General features: G+C 36.3%; 1 protein-coding gene across 1 annotated transcript in view; it reads left to right on the top strand.

Annotated features, from left to right (window-relative positions):
• Positions 1 to 1,115: 1,115 nt before the first annotated feature.
• LOC307154161 (pleckstrin homology domain-containing family G member 3) overlaps positions 1,116 to 19,871 on the top strand; it is a 466,245-nt gene continuing 447,489 nt past the window's right edge. The window contains exon 1 of the mRNA XM_079898929.1: positions 1,116 to 1,347. The gene's annotated coding sequence lies outside the window, so the exon portion shown is untranslated. The remainder of the gene's footprint in view (positions 1,348 to 19,871) is intronic.

Here is a 19,871-nt window from a genome sequence, read left to right as displayed (position 1 = left end):
TGGCACCTCTCATAAATGTAAAACACCAACACTGTATGACTCAGATCAGGTTGAAAAAGTTTTATACATATAGAAGTCCATGTGATGGTTGTCATTCTTTTTCACCCTCTAGTTTTCTTTGGCCTGATTTGTGTTGGGACGTGTGCAGGCTGATCTATTATTCTGTCATACACTGAGACAAGGGTCTAAGGTTTCTGAAATAACTGTTAGTTTACATTCTGACTTCTACTGATTCCCTAAAAAGTGTTTTCATTACATTTAAACAGATTTCCTCTCTCAGTGTGGGATGTTTGTGTTGTTTGCCAGGAGTCGTGTAAGAATTCACTTTTTTCATGACAGTCTTTCTGTTTTTCTGGTTTTCAGGACAGTGGTGACGTGCGGATAGAATTCATACACCTGTCCTGCTGGTTGCGTTGGTGGACAAACATGTTTTTTGGCATGTCTTGACGTGTTTTGTTTCGATGTTAATCTTAATAATGACATATTTGAAGACTTGTGTAGTAATGTTATGTGATAAGACATAACATGACTGAATAACTGTTGCATAAGCTGTGATAGTTGATAAAATGACTCATGAGACATATACAGTACTTCCTGAGTTTTATCTTTCATTAAAGGATAAACTTTTGCGATATGCATTTTGAAATCCCAAGAGTAATAAATGTCTGTGTTTGTCAGGTTAGGACATTCACGGGACATGCATTTTTAATTGGAATTTCCAATTTAATTGGAAATGTCACAGCCCAAAAGGGTTGAATTTCAGACTCAATCAATCAATCAATCAATCAATCAATCAATCAATCAATCAATCATTTCAAACGATCAATCAAAACAACTTTAGTGAAAGCAGAATGTTTTAATTTAAAAGCTACATCCAGGCCTATTTTGACTTATTCTAATTAACTCATTAAAATGTAATGGTGACGAATACTGTGGGCATGCAAATTTAAATTTATGTGCAGGTTATAGCCTATGCTATATATGGCTATATGCCGTTCCAATACAGTTGAGTAATTTTGTTCTTATGCACTGGTAAAAGCATTTCATAAGTACACACACACACACACACACACACACACACACGCAGGCAAGAGTCTGCGCATGCGCAGTCGTTCACTTTCGAAAAAAGCGGAGGGTTACAGGAGGCGAGAACATGATCAGGCTGTCATCATCATTATAACTACAAGCAACAAACGGAGGAGTTTGAGCTGGACAGCTTTTTCATTGTCCTTTTGTACCTCGACAAGATTTTCGTGCCACTGAGACTTTGTTAACATACATGCAACTTTATCACGGACTTTCGGTTGACGTCTTTCGAAGCTTTTAAACTTTATTCCTCTTGTATTGGTAAGTGCTTGCACGAGCTTTACTTACCTTCCTAAACTTTATTTCAAGGTTAAAGATGTTAGTTTTATCGTGTTTTCATTTGGTAAAAGTGTCAAACTGAAGTTATCTACCTCCTCTGGTGTTTTGCGGGAGGAATGTAAAGAATTTGGTCATTATTCACAAGCAAATTGCAAAAGTTGAAAGTGTGCGTTAAATGCCATATGTTCGCCATCCGCAAGCCACAGTGTGGATGACAGCTCTGAGAATACATATTTGCGTGTAATTATTACGCTATATATTTTTCTCGTTTACCTCACCTCTTGGTTTTAACCTTTGATGAGAGCCTGGGATGATTTGAAGCTCTGAAAATGGGGTTAAAAAATATTTTCTCTCCTATATGCTGCTCTGGCAAACAAGAGTAACTTAGTCGGATCAATAGTCTGATACCATATTGAACACTTTAAACAAAATAAACTCCCCCCCCTCTAGTAGCTTAAGTAGAAACTTCTTTAGCAGAAAAACCTCGGAGGTAGAAAGACCTCTGATCTGAAGACTGGTCACAGCATCTATCAGTCTTTTAAACCAGATAACAGTTGTTTCACAAGTTTCTACAAGGAAGAAAAATATTATGTAGTGATCAGCAGGAAGTCTTTCAGCTGAACAATACAAGTAAAGGATATATTTCAGCCAGAGAATTGTGAAAGAGGCAGGATTTATGACTCAATCTCTGAGGAATGTACTCCGTTAGGACATCTTTACAAATATAAAGCTCCTGCCTGTTTGTGCATCATGTCATTTCAGGCTTTGTAAGTTTCCTCATGAGTGTGGAAGATGCAAAAAACCTCCTTGAACTTCCATTCAAGCTCTTTTCCTACCTACACATGTGCACATTCAGTGGCTGCATTTCTAAGGCTACATACATCTACAATACTGATACATTTGAATACGTGTTTTTGTTTCAATACACTGTCCATCCATACTAGCATTTTCAAGCGCTTTCTAAAAGTTTCTCATCCACACTGAAACGTGGGAAAACGCAAACAGGATGGGACGGAACAGACATCATAAAGTTCCCATGCTATTCTTCTGGCAGGATCTTTTTATTTAGCAAAATATCTCATCATTCACTGATTTGTCCACGTTGCACTCAATCACCATTAAATGTCTGGTCAAAAACCTAGCCTAAATGCCATCATATTTTGCCACAGGACAAATAAATTGTAGGACTATGATATGAAGAGAGTACAAAGCATAACATGCACAATACCGGTATAAACATGGATATCTGTCGGTACACTATGTGTCACATTACAAAACGTGCAACATCGTTTTCGAACATCCATTTTCACAGTCCACACAACATCTTTAAAACGTCATTTTCAGATTTATCCACTTGGGAGACCGGTTTCAAAAAGCTGGACAAAAATGCCGTCTCAGTGTGACTGGTAGGACAAAACGGAGAGAAAATGATGTGGTTTAAAATTAAAACGTATTAGTGTGGTGTGGCCTAAAATGTGAGCTGCCTGCCTAGTTAGCATGTTTGGACATCTTTAGTCATTGGTAGTCGGACTTTTAACTTGTGGCAGGAAGTCTGGTTTTCATTGCAGCTTCTTCTGGTGAAGATCTGCCCGCTTGACAGGAAAGAGAGCATCTGTCTGACATGTAAAGCGATCATCCACAGTTTGCTTTGATTGTATGTTCAGTTTAATGGAGTTTATCCGGGGATCAGTGATCAGATTGTAGCCACCACTTGTTGTTTCCTTACGTTCAAGATCAGGTGATACCGAGTATGTCTAAAACCTCTTACACAAAGATATTTTGGAAGATTTCTCGAAAAGTGGTTCGGTAATTGACTTGTTTTGGAATTGCAGACTTTTGTTCATTCACACTGCCTGAACTTTTCCTTAATCTGTGGTCTTATTCACATGCATCCCGGACAGTCCCGGCCATAAAGTGTGACATATGTATTTGTCAAGGAGCCCTGCTCTTTCATCACACACCTAAAAATCTTCAGGAATAAATGTCCAGTCTGAATGTAGCTCCCAAATCCTGTCTAGGTTGTTAGCTGATTTGGTTTTGGCACTAACAGGTTGGGGAAGTCTTTGTTAATGTGTCCCATGTGAGAGTGTGTTAAAACTGAGAGAATTGTGGACTCACCCAGTTCCTTTCCCAGTCCTGCCTGTGGCTGACTGAGTGCCAGGTGGCGTCTTTCATTTCCTGATCCGTGACCGATAAGGAAGGAACACTATGTTTAAAAAATGCACTGGTCTCCAGATCAAGGGCAAATCCTTGCTTAAAGAATCAAAGGTCTTTAATGTTGTTGTCTGAAGTTGCCACCTCCTAGATGACTTCCAGTCAGAGTAGAAGATAATGATTAGTTACAAATGGGTCAGTGGTCTAAGATGCAGCACTGGTTCCTGTTATTACCACAGTTTGTCTTTTTTTTTCACCAGGGCAACTTGATGTTGCTAAACAAACTCAGTTCATTGACTAATATTTGCCTTAGCCTGATGTTGGAGACTTGTTATTTGACTGTTAAATCTGCTGCTCTTTTTAATACACTATCAGTCAAAGGTTTAGACTAGTGGTTCTCAACGGGGGCGTTCAGAGAACAACGGGGGGCGTTGGAAGCAAGATTTTTGAAAGGGGGGCGCTCAAGTGTAAATGAGTTTATGTAAATGTTCACGAGTTTAAATATATAACGCAAATTTTTGTTCATTTACTTTTATTAATTTTAAGCATTTAGTAATTTATTTGTAATAAACACTTTAAGTGGGCTATTTAAAATGTGTTAGATCTATGTATATGTTAAATTATGTTGTAAAACACATGCGCAGAGTGTGATGTCATATTGTGTGTGCACGCGTCTATGGTGCGCGTGAAAGAATACGTCAGCAGCGCTAAAAAAAAAACCAAACAAAACATTCATCCGCAGCCGCTCTACTCCTGACCTCAAGTCCACTGTCAGTGTTGTAGGTAGGCACTAGGCAGGTTTTTTTGTGTTCATTTCTATTGCATTACGATTGAAAGCAGTAGCAATAATGTCAAAAATATGATGTGCAGTCAAGTTCGGGTGTGTGTATATGCTGTTTAAATGAGTGTTCTCACCGATACGCTTGTTGTGATTCGCGGAGTTTTGACGAGTTGTATTTTGACGACTTGATATTATTTCTTATTCAAAAGTTTAGAATGCCTAACATTCTAAAATCTTCCAGTTTAATGCGACATGTAGCCTAAGCTATGTATCGTTACTTTTTTAAAAATTATTTTTCCATTTTTCCAGTCATAGACCAGCGGCAACATTCTAATCTGAAAAATGAAGCCTACCCGGAAGTGCGAAAAACTGCAATACATCGAAAATCCGCTAGGGGCAGGTCCCAAAAGGGAGCAAATGTCCATAGACCCCCATGTTAAAATGTCCGTTTTCACAGCATAAATTCATGTTTTTACAGGTTGGTCTCATGGACTTTTATTGTATTTTTCGATAGGTTCCGAGTGCCTGACAACTGTGAGGGGGGTGAATTTTTTTCTAACTCGTTAGTTTAGATCGTATTTAGATATAAAATGTATGACAAATAAGGGCGTGGTTAACTTTGATTGACAGCTTGATTGACAGCTGATAACGAGCATAGGCTGCGCTAAGGAGAATGACAACATAAGAAGCGCCATTTTTAATATACAGTTGAAATATAATATTACTGTTTTTGTATCATGAAATGTAGTTTTAAGAGTTTTTCAGGTGAGAATGTAGTTGTTTAAAGCTCAAATCTGTGGTTTATTTATAAAGATTTATGAAAATTTTATCCAGGTTGTGAGACGATCACCGGACGCTCGGCGCTCATGTACCCCGCCTGGAACAGCCTTTTCTTGGCTAGTCGTTCTGACGTTTGCCGCTGACTCTGGCGTCTCTGTAGTGGTTAATCATGAGATCTTGTGTATATCTAACGGGCGATTTTTGGTCTCGTGAATCTGTAATTTGTTCCCTGGCCAATCGTTTTGGCTGAGGGCTAAGTGAAGTTTCATAACTTTATAAGCTATTTAACTTTACCGTTGTATGGTTAGACTAGAGCGCTGACTTTGTATATGTTTGACTGAATTGTTTGCTTTATTTGTATAGCTTCTTGTACCTTTTACTTATACTTTTATAATGGCTATTGATACAACTGAAATTTAACAAAAAGAGACTGGGTTGAGTTTTGTCATTTTAAATTTTAATACAACGAAGATGATCTGTAATGTTGTTTACTGCAACATCTGTTGTTTAGTTCAAATGCACATATTGCCTGGACCATATTAAAATGTTTAATATTTTTATATTATATTTAAACGAAAAGAGGCAGGGTTGTGTTTTATATTTCGTTTTGTTATAAATAGGCTAACGTTATATGCAGTGAATATAATCAATACGCGTTGCCTGAACCACATTTGTGTGGCAATAATGTTTAAGATTTCTTTAAATGAAAACGAAAAGAGTTAGTGTGGTGTTTTATAACATATTTCGTTTTATTGTTGCCTAAAATATACATACAGAGATAACCGGAGTAGCAGAGCGAGCTGAGTGATGCGCGCTGTTCCATTTGCAGAATAACCGGACTCGCGTCCTTTACGCATATATGGATTGGCCAGAAGGTGGGCGGGGTTAGGATTTCCTAAGATTTTCCAAGATGGCGCCGCCCATACCCCCCATAAACGGCTTCAAAACCGTTCTTCAGAAAGTCTATGGGTGACGTCACAGGTGTAATTTGTCCATATTTTTTACAGTCTATGTCATAGACCAGCGTTCAAGCACTGACTAGAATCCAGCGCTGACAAGAATCAGCATTCACGTGCTCAAAAATGACTTTGGCACTGACAAAAATCTGGTGGTGCCAAGAATCCAGCGCTGATTAGAATCACGCAGCGGAAGAATGGAAAGTTGACAAGCCATCAAAAGTAAAGTTCCCATTCACTCCGGCGACGAATTTTAAAATTAATTAAACTAAATTCTATTTATAAGGTAAAACTTTTACATTTTTAGGCATTAACTAATTCCAATCCCTAATGCCAAAATGTTTTCTTTGTTCACCAAGTAATTTACTGGTCAGGCATTATTGTTAACTCGCAAGACAGTAAGGAGAAAATGACAATTTGATGGATAATTTAAATATATTCTGTAATCACATTTTGGTAATGTATTCATTCCGCCGTCACATCTGAGCGCGAAACTCTGCTTGGGTAGTTTCAAGATATAAAAATAATTAATAATACAATAATAATTTAATTGTTCATACGTGTTTATTCTTGTTTGAAGATTTTTTTTTTATTGATTATGAACACAAATTAATCACGACAAACCAAATTAATTGTAATTGTATTAATTATACCATTGATGAAAACAAGCTGATACCAAGGTATTTTAGGCCTACAATTCTAACATAATTTTTCATGAAATTTTTCAAATGATTGTATTTATTTATTTTTTCGAAAGTAAGGTTAATGTAAGCAGCTTCTTGCAATACTCTCCTAAATGCGTAATAAAACCTAAGTGCAAACATTACCGCTTTAATGACCGTCCTTTATTTTTCAGTGCATTTGTTTTACAATATATGGCTATCATGGGATTAATATTATAACTATTATTATGTAGTAGTGTAATGTAGACAGACACAACTAAAAGAGGTTTGAATTTTTCTTTGTTTAATTTGCACACTGAATATGGGTTGGAGCTTTTAATTTTGAACTCTCAAAGTGCACCAGATTGATGAATTTAACCTTTAATCAGTGTTTGGGGTCAAAATGACCCCAATGGACTTTTCCTTCATTTTTTAAAAGTGTTACCTTCATCGCAGGGGCATGAAACTCTGTGACTTTTCCTAAATAATCTATCTAAACATGCACAAAAAAACTGGGCTTGATTTGGTTGTTCTAAAGGTGTGTAAAAAATTTTTTACCATTTAAGGTGTTTGGGGTCAAAATGACCCCACATTGAAAATGAATGGGAAAATGAAAAAAATGACTTTTTTTAATTTTGTTTGTCAAAAAAATAAAAGTAAATCCATTATAAATCTGAATTTTTTTACAAATAAACCAAGGTCTGGTCCTAGAGCATAAATAAAAAGTAGAACGAACTTTCTATCTCATACACACACACACACACACACGCACACAAACACACACATGTATGTGACTGCAACAGAGAGCATTTTTACAGAAATTGGCAAATAAAATAAACAAAACTGGCATAAATCTAAAAAAATTTACATTTAAATCAAGCTCTGGTCCTAGAGCATAAACCCAAAGTGGAATGAACTTTCTATATCATACACACACACACAAACACACACAAACACACACGTATGTCACTGCAACAGAGAGCATTTTTATAGAAATTGGCAAATAAAATCAACTAAACTGGCATAAATCTGAAAAATGTCACATAATTAGGCAACATGGAAGCTGCCCCCCCCACCCACATACACACACACACACACACACACACACACACACACACACACACACACACACACACACACACACATACACACACACACACACACACACACTACAGTCATGTCATAGTGGTGACTTGTAAATGTATGTATAATAATTTGCAAAAGCAAGATAATTCAAAATATATCAGAAAACAACAACAAATTATAACTCTGACAAAACTACATATTTTTTATGTATTTCAAAATGTTTAAATAAATATTCACAAAATATATATCATAAAGTTGTGAGGAGAAGTTTAAGCATCAAGAAAAATGAAGTGAAAATGAATGAGTCTCTATGGCCCTCTATTGGATATATGTGGCCATTGCAATTTCTTTCTTTAATTATAATTTCTAAAGTTTTTCCACAAACCAGCAGATGTCAGTATTCTATCCCTAACACATAGAGCAATGTCCAAAAACTATTTAGATTTAATTAAGATCATCATTTAAGTGATTTTTTCTTTAAAATATCTTTTTTCATGAGCCAATTTATGGCCTAGTTATGTAATTGTGCAGTAAATAGTTAAAAAACTTCAAAATTTCCACAAAAACACAGCATAAATGTATAGTTGAGAAGTAAATAAAAAAAATGATATATAGTTTTCCATATAAAAATTTATATTTCCTTATGTAATCGCTCTTTAAAAGTTTGGGGTCATTTTGACCCCAAACACCTTAAGTGTTGTCCTTTTTTAACACTGATTAAAGGTTAACACTAAAATGCACAAAAATTTCTTACAGGGGGGCATGCCCCCCAACGCCCCTAGAAGGCCCGAGGTCCACCGACCACAGATTTACCAAAAATGCTGTGAGAAACACTGGGATTGCTATACCAATGCAGTTTATTGCTTGTTTTTTGGATTAATCACTGGAGTATAGTTCAGTTGTATTAAAGGTCCCATTCCATGGATAATTTTATTATTTTATAATGTTTCCTGGGGTGCCCTTATAATGTTAGTATGTTTTTTAGATCATTTTTTTTTATAATTTAGAAATAAAAGGCATTTTTCCTAGCCTGATTTCATCACCTGATTTGAACGCTCTGTTTGAAGGGGCGTGTCTGCTGTGAGACTTCAATGTAAACGCCCTCTGCTGTGATTGGCTGACATGCTTGCATATGAAATATCTGGCATTACATGTGGAACTATCTGGAAAACTTTTACTATTACAGCTATTATACGTTTTTACTATTACAGCTATCGGGATTAACGAATCGTGAGAAGTTTTTTAAGTATTTAGATCTATTTCAATCACATAAAAGTTTGTAGTGATGAGCATTGAGCAGATGACAGTCTGTTGATCGCGTGAAAAAAGATCTTATCATTGCAACGCAGTTTCTGCACTCACTAATGATTTCACGAATGCAAACATGAGGTATATAAATACAGTAAGAGATTCGTTGTGCAGTGTAACAGCGTCATTGATTTCATAACGAGTTTTGGCAAGTGTCCAGATAAACTCGCGCTGTGTGATTGACAGCTTGGGCGATTGGAAAGGGATTGTTCTTTGATCGCTTTCTGTATATTAATCACAGTTTAAGTAAGATTATTTTCATCCTACTAAGAGAAACGATGTGAAGTTGATCGCTACTTCCATAGTAAATCACTACTTCGTCAGTATGAAACGCTGAGAGAAGCCTGCTTGATATTATCCCAGGTTAGAAAAACAGTCCGTGGTGAAATGGACAGAGCAAACTAACAACTTCGAATTAAACTTTTGCGGTATCCGATTATAGATAAACATCAACCACGTCTGTCGTTCGCCATCAATACAACCGTATTCCTGTGGGCGGAGGTTAGTCAGAAAACGGTTCTAGTGACGTCATTAAAGAAGGAAGTAGAGGGATGTAGTCCAATCCTGGCGTTTTTTGTAGGCGACTTCTGTTAAATAAAATATCTCGCTTGGCATTGAACTTTGAGCTTTATAATTTTACAGATATTATTTATACTCTAACAACAACATTACACACTAACTAAAGTTTGAAACATGGGATCACGAAGAACGGGACCTTTAATAAATGAAAATGTTTCACTTATTTCATCTGTTAACTCTCACTCGTTCCTGCTCGCTCATTAGTTTGGGGGTGGGGGGCGTTCAGGGACCTGGATATTGGATAGGGGGCGCTGGCCCAAAAAAGGTTGAGAACCACTGGTTTAGACATACCTATTCATTCATTATCACTATTTTTCTCCTATTTACAATAGAAGTAAAATCATCAAAACTATGAAATAACACCATTGGATGTATGGTAATTACTGTATGTAGTGGGCAAAAAATGTTGTTGATTTTGCTGGGCACATCACTTTTTTACACTAACTACTACTTTTAAGTATTTACAAGTAAGTGTACAGCTTCATATCAAAAGGTCTTTAGGATCATGAGAAACACAAATTATACCAAGGAAGGCCAAATCTAGTGGTTGACTAGTGGTTTATTTATGTTTATATTGGCTGTGTGATTTTTTTTTTTTATTTTATTTTATTTTTTTTTTCTGAGCTATGAAACCACTAAAACACAATCAGCGGAAGCGCAAACAATAGGATAGTGTTTGGTCTTCCTTAACCCTTCCATTCCTGTGGATTCATTGTTAAAATGGCTCTATAATGCTGCACCTGAACCACAGAGAGCTATTTGGACAGCTTGGAGCAGATGTTCCTCAGTTCATAGAAAGGAATTTCACAGTACTTTAACATCCCTTGCGCTAATTCTTCTATCAAGAATTCTTACGGTGTGAGTAAATGATCAGGAAATTGTAATACTGAAGTGAACTAATCCTTTAACCAAGGGCCCTTGAGATCCACTTTCCTGCAGAGTTTAGCTCCAACCCTAATCAAACTGTAGCTTTTTGGTAATTCTGAAGACCTTGATTATCTTGTTTGGGTGTGTTTGATTAGGGCTGGAGCTAAACTAAACAGGAAAGTGGATCTCGGGGGCCGGAGTTGCCCAGCCCTGGTCTTGAATTGCACTGGGTTAACAATTTCAAGTGCCAAAAGCCCAGAGGCAATATGAAGCTCCTCTAATGCCTGAGACTTTACAAGGGAACTATTTACATATTTGGGAATTAGCAATACTGTAATAATAATAAAAACAAGAAATGTAAAAAATCTCTGAAAAGTTATAAAATGGTTATGCTAAAATGTTTTAACATTACTTAGAATAAGAGAGAGCCTATTAAATAATTTAGGCCATATTATCCACTTCTTTTTTGGCGAAAGTCTCGCCAAACTCATAGCGTAATTATCCTTTATATTTCTGGTCTCCGGTGTTTCTAGTAAAATTAGCGTATTTTTCAAGCTGATAATGCAACGTCAAACCTGCGAAGGTTCACCTGTCAAAGTTTAATGAGTGCGTTGATGACATGAAGCAGGCTGAAGTAGCTACGTTGATGGGTTCTATAATCAGAATATGAATAAATATTCGCATTACAAATTTGTTTGTCCTAATGGTGGTAGAATTTAAGGCCAGGTTCTGGGTTCTAATCCCCCCTTGTATAGTTTATTTAATTTTTTTCTCATTAAAACCAAAGATGTTCATCAGTGTCTTATTCTACAACATAAAATACATCAATATTACAGCACTCGTGATTTTTTTCGAAGCTGTTACATGTCTTGAAAAATGCGGTTGCTAACAAGTGGCTAAATGGGACTACAGAGGCAGTCCAGGAGATTAAACGTCTTCACTCCGAAAAGGTAAACTTAGTCCGCTTTTACAGCATCGTTATGCTTATAATTGTGCTCTTATAAACTATTCTAATATTAAAATTCTGGGAAAATGTTTTTAGATAAAAACTGAAAGAGTTGCTTAGTGCTTAGTGATGGTGAAGTTGAATTCGTGGGACCGTGGTGGTGTTCGTTTATAGCCTACATTTAGCTTTTTACTTCTGGCGACTTCATTTAGGCTTCAAAATTCATAAAAGTTGTGTACATCTGTGATAATTATCTTGATGGACAAAACGTGCAAGTATCATAAACCTTTGTTTATCACAGAGCTTGTTTTTAGAGATTATTACAAATTTTTCCTATTTTTCGTTAATTTTGCCACTGTTTCAAATGAATAGGCCCTACCTAGGGTTTTATTTATTTTCTTCTAATAGGGTTGAAAAATAAGCAGATCTAGCCGCTTTTAAGGCCTCTCTGTATGCAATCGAGCTCTCCTTCCATGAAATGTGAAAAAACTCTGTTTTGTTTTCTTCCAGTTGCACTCCATTTCTCCATTATTAGTCCATTAAGAGTTAAGTGTACTGCCAATGGAATCAGGTGTGTGAGATGGAGTGGGCGGTTTGGGCATGACTAATGCGTCAGCTTTCTTGGAAGCAGTGATCATGGCTGTGTGTAAACATGCTGAGAAATTTGTCCTGTGAAAATTACTTCCTCTATTAGTTACCAAGCTTCAGTGTCTGGACAGAATCCATTGGAAGCTTTAACACACTCCTGTAATGCTTTCTGTTATATATCTGGAATATTAGTGAATTAACATGATAGCACACAATAAGGAATGGTATGTGTTAGGGGTGTAACGGTACACAAAAATCACGGTTCGGTACGTACCTCGGTTTTAAAGTCACGGTTCGGTTTATTTTCGGTACAGTAAGGGAAAGAAATGCAAACATTAAACTGCAGGTTGTTTATTACTATAAACTTTTTTTAACAATTTGTTTACACTTTTTTAAACACTTTTTAATAAAATATAATAAAATAGATATAAAATAAAAAAAGAATAAGAAATAAAATACTGCTGCAAAGTTCTCCACTAAATCAAATACTCTCAGTCTCAAACCAATATCACATAATAAAATATAATGAAAAATATAAATAAATAACTATGATTAAAGTGCAGGAACAGAAAATAGCCCTATATTAAAATAATAGGGGGGTGAAATGCTCATTTTCACTCAATCTCCTGTTAATCTTGAGTACCTATAGAGTAATATTGCATCCTTCATATCTCCAAAAAGTATTTTGTTTTATTAAATTTTTAGCATAAAGATAGGCTGTACCGAGTCTTTCCGGAAAAAAACGAGCGGCTGGGGGCGGGCCGTGTGGGCGAAGCTTAGCTGTGCTAACGCGCCAAGCTAGTGACAACACACAGAGACATTTGTTCAACAAACAGTTTTACTCACCGTCCGGTTCCAACGCACGACCGCGAATTTTTATCATTGTGACTGCTCGATCCTTAAGCATTAGACGATCTGCAAATCCGTAGATCTGGGCTTTGTTTATAAAACAATCATCGTCGAAATGCAGGGAACAACAGTCTTTACACAACTCCGTTTATGCTCAGGAAAACAAACTCCATCCACGGGTTCCTTAACGCTGGGTTCTTTGGGAATCTGTGCAGGGTTGTCTTGCCCTGGCAACCAAAAACACACTTCTTTGGTGACATTGACTTCCCAAAAGCCGGGCAGGGCGCTTTGATGGCGAACTGCTTTCACTCTCTTGCTCTGGTCTACGAGTGCGCGCGCGGCCGCGATCTTACCGGAGAAGTGCCCTTAGGACCCATATAAGGAAATTCCGCCCTATCTTACGTAAGACAGAGCCATACTCGAAAAAAACTTTCCGAAACTTGTGACAAACCGGAAGGAGTATTTTTGGAACAAAAATACTCCTTCAAACGTACAACTTAGTTTTTGAAACTTTGTCCATGTTTAGCATGGGAATCCAACTCTTTACCAGTGTAAAAAACTCAGTATGCATGAAATAGCATTTCACCCCCCCTTTAAACAAATATATTAATGTATTATTATTTTTCAATAATCAATCAACATAATCAATTTAAGATTTTTTTTTTTCACTTTTTTAATAATTATCAAAATAAAATATAGTCCAAAGCTATAGTACAAAGCTATTATTACCAGAGCATGTGATCAGAGCAGGTCATTTTACCATTGTTGCCAGCATGACTATACCAGCTCAGCAAACAGAAATCTAAGTTACTACTGAGAAATTTCACCTTATTTGAGCGGACTTTGCTTTTCCAGTGCGTGATCGGTATATGATTGGAGTGTTTGGGCCGTTAACGACAGAGCAGAACGCGCAGCGCAAACACGGACTCGAACATTGAGCAGAGAGCGCAGCGGGTCGTCGACACACACACACACACACACACACACACACACACACACACACACACACACACACACACACACACACACACGCGCGCGCGCACGCCACGGAACGGAGAGTGCGGCGGCGCACACGAAGCGGAAAAGCTTTTTTTCGCCATGCAGTCTATTTCATTGTTACAGTGACGACGGGTAAAACACGGGTAAAACCAGAGAATGTCTAATAGGAAAAAACATTAGAATCAGCTGCAGGGCGGGATTTGCGCTGAACGCGGAGACTTCCGCCACTTAATATGTTCGTGTGGAAACACGAAAATGTACCTATGTTCCGCACACAAAATATTGCATTCAGTCATTCGGTACACACGTGCACCGAACCGAAAGCCCTGTACCGAAACGGTTCGGTACGAATACACGTACCGTTACACCCCTAGTATGTGTGAATATCATGTAGCCTACACTCTCAGAAAAATGGTACAGAAGTTGTCACTGGGGACCCAGAACCCTTTCAAAGGCCATATATGTATATTTAGTTACTAATATGGCCCCTTTAGGGCTAAATGAGGGGTAAATGTTCCTTTACAGTGACAGCTTTTGTATCTTTTTTTTCTGAGTGTGTAGAAATTAGGTCCAGATTTAACAACACCTAAGAAAATTATTTTCAAGCTTGTTAGTATCTCATAGTTCAAAGAATATCCGGGGTCAAAGAAGTGACAACGTGATCAAATTCAGTATTCTCTGAATTCGATCACAATATGTTGCTGTGTCTTGTTTCGAAGTCACTACTATGTCGGCACAATACCCCATGTCTGCAGACAACTTTAACACATTTTGCTCTTATTATTAGTTCTTTAGAGAATAGTGTCTGTCCTACTTTGTCTGACTGGGGAGGCCAAGTTTCTGAAAACCTGGATGTTGATATGTAAATGTAGGCAGTCATGTTGATGTTTTGGGTTTCGGATCCAAAATTTCAGTGCGAGATGTTTTTTTTTTTTTTTCAGCTCTTTTTCAGTAAATTATCTTTTTTGGTTTGTGGCATATTTTTATATATACATTGTTTGTCTCAAAGATGTAAGCCATAATTCAGTTTCTCATTGTTTTACCATTTTAAAAATGACAGAATGCGTAATTTTTCAAATGGTGTGCTTGTGTCTTTCTGAAAAGTTAAAAAAGTTCCAAGTCATTGTGAAAGTAATCCATATAAATCAAATAGGTTAATGCAAGGCTTCTGAAGAGACCCAATCACTTAATATGATAAACTGATTTAAATTAGTTCATTTTATTATTTTATTAAAGGGGGGGTACAATGGTGTTTCATGTATTCAGAGTTGTTTACAGTGTTAAAGAGATGGATTCTCATGCTAAACATGGCCAAAGTTTAAAAAAAAATATTTTGGACGAATAATATGGAGCTTATAATATGACAAAATGATTTGAATTTGAATTGTGTAAATTTGAATATGACAAAATAATTTGAATTTGAATTGTGTAAATTTGAATATGACAAAATGATTTGAATTTGAATTGTGTAAATTTGAATTATTTGCAAGTGTAAAAATAGTTCTGAATTTGATTTTTTTTAAACGAATATTGAACATTTGAAATTTAACAAATTGAAATGTTTTTATGGCTGAATTTTATAGACATGTATTTTCAAACAGCTAGTTTTTTTGTTCTGAATTCTTATACTGCAAATATTCAGTTTAAAAAAATACAGATTCAAGTTTTCAAGATGAAGAAATTCGGATCTTCAAATTCAGTTTTCTAAAATTCAGGTCTTACAGAAAGTAGGTCACAGGTCATCCACAGGGAAGAATAAATGATCTCAGATAAGTCGAACAGAGCATTTTGGCTGCACTGCAGTAGTTTTCTGCCGCAAACGCGGTGGTGGTTCAAGATAATCTGTGTATCTTTCGTTCAGTCGTTTTTTATTTAATATTAAGAGTAGAAAAATGAGAAAACAGCTTGAGTATTAGATTTCTATTATTCTAATAATAGTCCGCTGCAGCAGTTGCACGGATAAAGCGGTTGCTAATAAAATGCTAAATCAGATATATGTGCAATAACATTACGATGACCTTCAATCGATTTAAATAGTAGGCTTCATGGGGTTTAATTTGTCGTTTAATGAGATGTAACCTGATATATGTTATCAGGCATAAATACATAGATCCGCTGCTGACTGACGTCTATCTTAATGGTCCAGTGGTAGAATTTTCGCCAACCGTGTCAGAGGTTATGGGTTCTAATCTGCTCTCGCATAGTTTTTTTTCTTTTTCTCATATAATTATATTTTTCCCTCATCAAAACCGATTATGTTCATCAGTGGCTGTATATTAAGCAGGGGCACGTTAGTGTGCATTATGTTTTGTGATTTCACCAGAACGAATAGAGAGTATCCGCAACGGATTGAAGCGCGCGTCCGAGTGAAGACAGTGCAGCGTGTGCGCGAGCCACACGAGAAAACACTGTCCACTGATCGCAGCGGCAACGAGCACTTTGATCACTTGATTTAAAAAACACATTTGAGCGCTAGATCGTCTCTTATTTAAAAAACGAACGAAATGAATGCTCTGCCAGATAACTGGAGATGTTTTATTTATTTGTACATTCGTGCCGCGAGATGTTTTATCGACCCTGGCAAAAAGTGGTGGGGACATGTCCCACCCGCAAATTACGCCTATGCCTATAGCCTATTTTCCGGACTGTATAGGCTAAGTCACGTTTTATCATGAAACACGCTGTGGTTTATTCCAAAGTGACTCAGGCATATATAATGCATTTAACGTTAAATAATCTAAATGTTGACTTTCAAAAGTAGGCGCGCCGAAAAGGCTATTCTCTGTATTCTGGTTCATTTTTGGTGAGCGCCAGAAAGATCTAAAGAGACCGAGACGAGCTAAAGCAGCGCATCATGTTGTTTTATTTATTTTTCAATGGCATGCTATTTTGTAGTCATTTTGAATGTACACAAATAAAAATATACATTTTTCTGTTTCGAATGATGTCATATTATCTGTATGAGTATTAAGTTATTTCCCAGCAGTGGAACAAATCCAAGTGATGGCGCTGGCGCATCGCGCTCTCACACAACAGTTCTGGCGTTGCTTCATATCGCAGATTGCTCATTATCAAAATAAAACAGTCAACCAAACATATAACAATTATTCTGCCTAATTTAATTGGTCTGTTGTACAATATAAAGGGCAAGCTGTGCCGCACACAGTCCTACTTGTTATTCCATTTCCCTTGCTGTGAAGACGCTGATTTAGCTATACGTGTATTTTGGGACTCGACTGAAGTATGACGCCTTCTTTATATTAATAGTTAGCGTCCACATGTTACATTGCAAATATGAAAACTTTTGACTGAATGAGAGATGCGCGACCGTTTCGATTTAAATACATTTGTTTAGGCTTGGCGTTTAAAAACGTTGTTTGTAATAAAGGGCACAATATAGGCTATTTTTATAGGCTATGTAGCCTATATATTATTTTATTATACATGGCTATTTTTCATTCTTGTTGTTTTTTGCATTCATTTAAGGATTTGTCATACAGTAAGGGAAAGTAAAAAAGGCAACATATAGCCTATATGTTAATAGTGTTTATCGTGTAAATGTTGTATTTTATTTACAGGTCTTTTACACTATTGCTGAATAGGCTAATATTGTGTGGAAAAGCTGCGGCGCGCGGAGAGAACGCACAATGGCTTTGCTTTGGAAGTTTTTATTTTTATTTTTTTATTAGGCTATTATTTTTTTATTATTATTTATTTTGGAAGTTTAGTTGCCAGAGAAAATAACACACAGTTTTGTTTAACATCAATTGATACTCAATATTAATGAAATAAATAAATATAATGTCAGAGAATGCACAAAGCACATCCTTTTGAGATGTAGGCCTAAATTATAATACATTTTAATTAAAATAAAACACACAAGGCCTACATCATAAAACTCTTATGTAAGATTATGTATTTGAATATATTATAATACAAATAAAAAGGCGTCTTCAGTCGAGTCCCAAAATACACGTATAGCTAAATCAGCGTCTTCACAGCAAGGGAAATGGAATAACAAGTAGGACTGTGTGCGGCACAGCTTGCCCTTTATATTGTACAACAGACCAATTAAATTAGGCAGAATAATTGTTATATGTTTGGTTGACTGTGTTTTATTTTGATAATGAGCAGTCTGCGATATGAAGCAATGCCAGAACTGTTGTGTGAGAGCGCGATGCGCCAGCGCCATCACTTGGATTTGTTCCACTGCTGGGAAATAACTTAATACTCATACAGATAATATGACATCATTCGAAACAGAAAAATGTATATTTTTATTTGTGTACATTCAAAATGACTACAAAATAGCATGCCATTGAAAAATAAATAAAACAACATGATGCACTGCTTTAGCTCGTCTCGGTCTCTTTAGATCTTTCTGGCGCTCACCAAAAATGAACCAGAATACAGAGAATAGCCTTTTCGGCGCGCCTACTTTTGAAAGTCAACATTTAGATTATTTAACGTTAAATGCATTATATATGCCTGAGTCACTTTGGAATAAACCACAGCGTGTTTCATGATAAAACGTGACTTAGCCTATACAGTCCGGAAAATAGGCTATAGGCATAGGTGTAATTTGCGGGTGGGACATGTCCCCACCACTTTTTGCCAGGGTCGATAAAACATCTCGCGGCACGAATGTACAAATAAATAAAACATCTCCAGTTATCTGGCAGAGCATTCATTTCGTTCGTTTTTTAAATAAGAGACGATCTAGCGCTCAAATGTGTTTTTTAAATCAAGTGATCAAAGTGCTCGTTGCCGCTGCGATCAGTGGACAGTGTTTTCTCGTGTGGCTCGCGCACACGCTGCACTGTCTTCACTCGGACACGCGCTTCAATCCGTTGCGGATACTCTCTATTCGTTCTGGTGAAATCACAAAACATAATGCACACTAACGTGCCCCCTGCTTAATATACAGCCACTGATGAACATAATCGGTTTTGATGAGGGAAAAAAATAGTTATACGAGAAAAAGAAAAAAAACTATGCGAGAGCAGATTAGAACCCAGAACCTCTGACACGGTTGGCGAAAATTCTACCACTGGACCATTAAGATACACGTCAGTCAGCAGCGGATCTATGTATTTATGCCTGATAACATATATCAGGTTACATCTCATTAAACGACAAATTAAACCCCATGTAGCCTACTATTTAAATCGATTGAAGGTCATCCTGTTATTGTACATATATCTGATTTAGCATTTTATTAGCAACCGCTTTATCCGTGCAACTGCTGCAGCGGACTATTATTAGAATAATAGAAATCTAATACTCAAGCTGTTTTCTCATTTTTCTACTCTTAATATTAAATAAAAAACGACTGAACGAAAGATACACGGATTATCTTGAACCACCACCGCGTTTGCGGCAGAAAACTACTGCAGTGCAGCCAAAATGCTCTGTTCGACTTATCTGAGATCATTTATTCTTCCCTGTGGATGACCTGTGACCTACTTTCTGTAAGACCTGAATTTTTTAAAACTGAATTTTTGAGATTGAATTTTAGAAAACTGTATTTGAAGATCCGAATTTCTTCATCTTGAAAACTTGAATCTGTATTTTTTTAAACTGAATATTTGCAGTATAAGAATTCAGAACAAAAAAAACTAGCTGTTTGAAAATACATGTCTATAAAATTATAGCCATAAAAACATTTCAATTTGTTAAATTTCAAATGTTCAATATTCGTTTAAAAAAAATCAAATTCAGAACTATTTTTACACTTGCAAATAATTCAAATTTACACAATTCAAATTCAAATCATTTTGTCATATTCAAATTTACACAATTCAAATTCAAATTATTTTGTCATATTCAAATTTACACAATTCAAATTCAAATCATTTTGTCATATTCAAATTTACACAATTCAAATTCAAATTATTTTGTCATATTCAAATTTACACAATTCAAATTCAAATCATTTTGTCATATTATGA

This window comes from Squalius cephalus (genome assembly GCF_949319135.1).
Source record: "Squalius cephalus genome assembly, contig: scaffold_42, whole genome shotgun sequence".
Taxonomy (NCBI): Eukaryota; Metazoa; Chordata; class Actinopteri; order Cypriniformes; family Leuciscidae; genus Squalius; species Squalius cephalus.
This window is presented reverse-complemented; position numbering and strand designations above follow the sequence as displayed.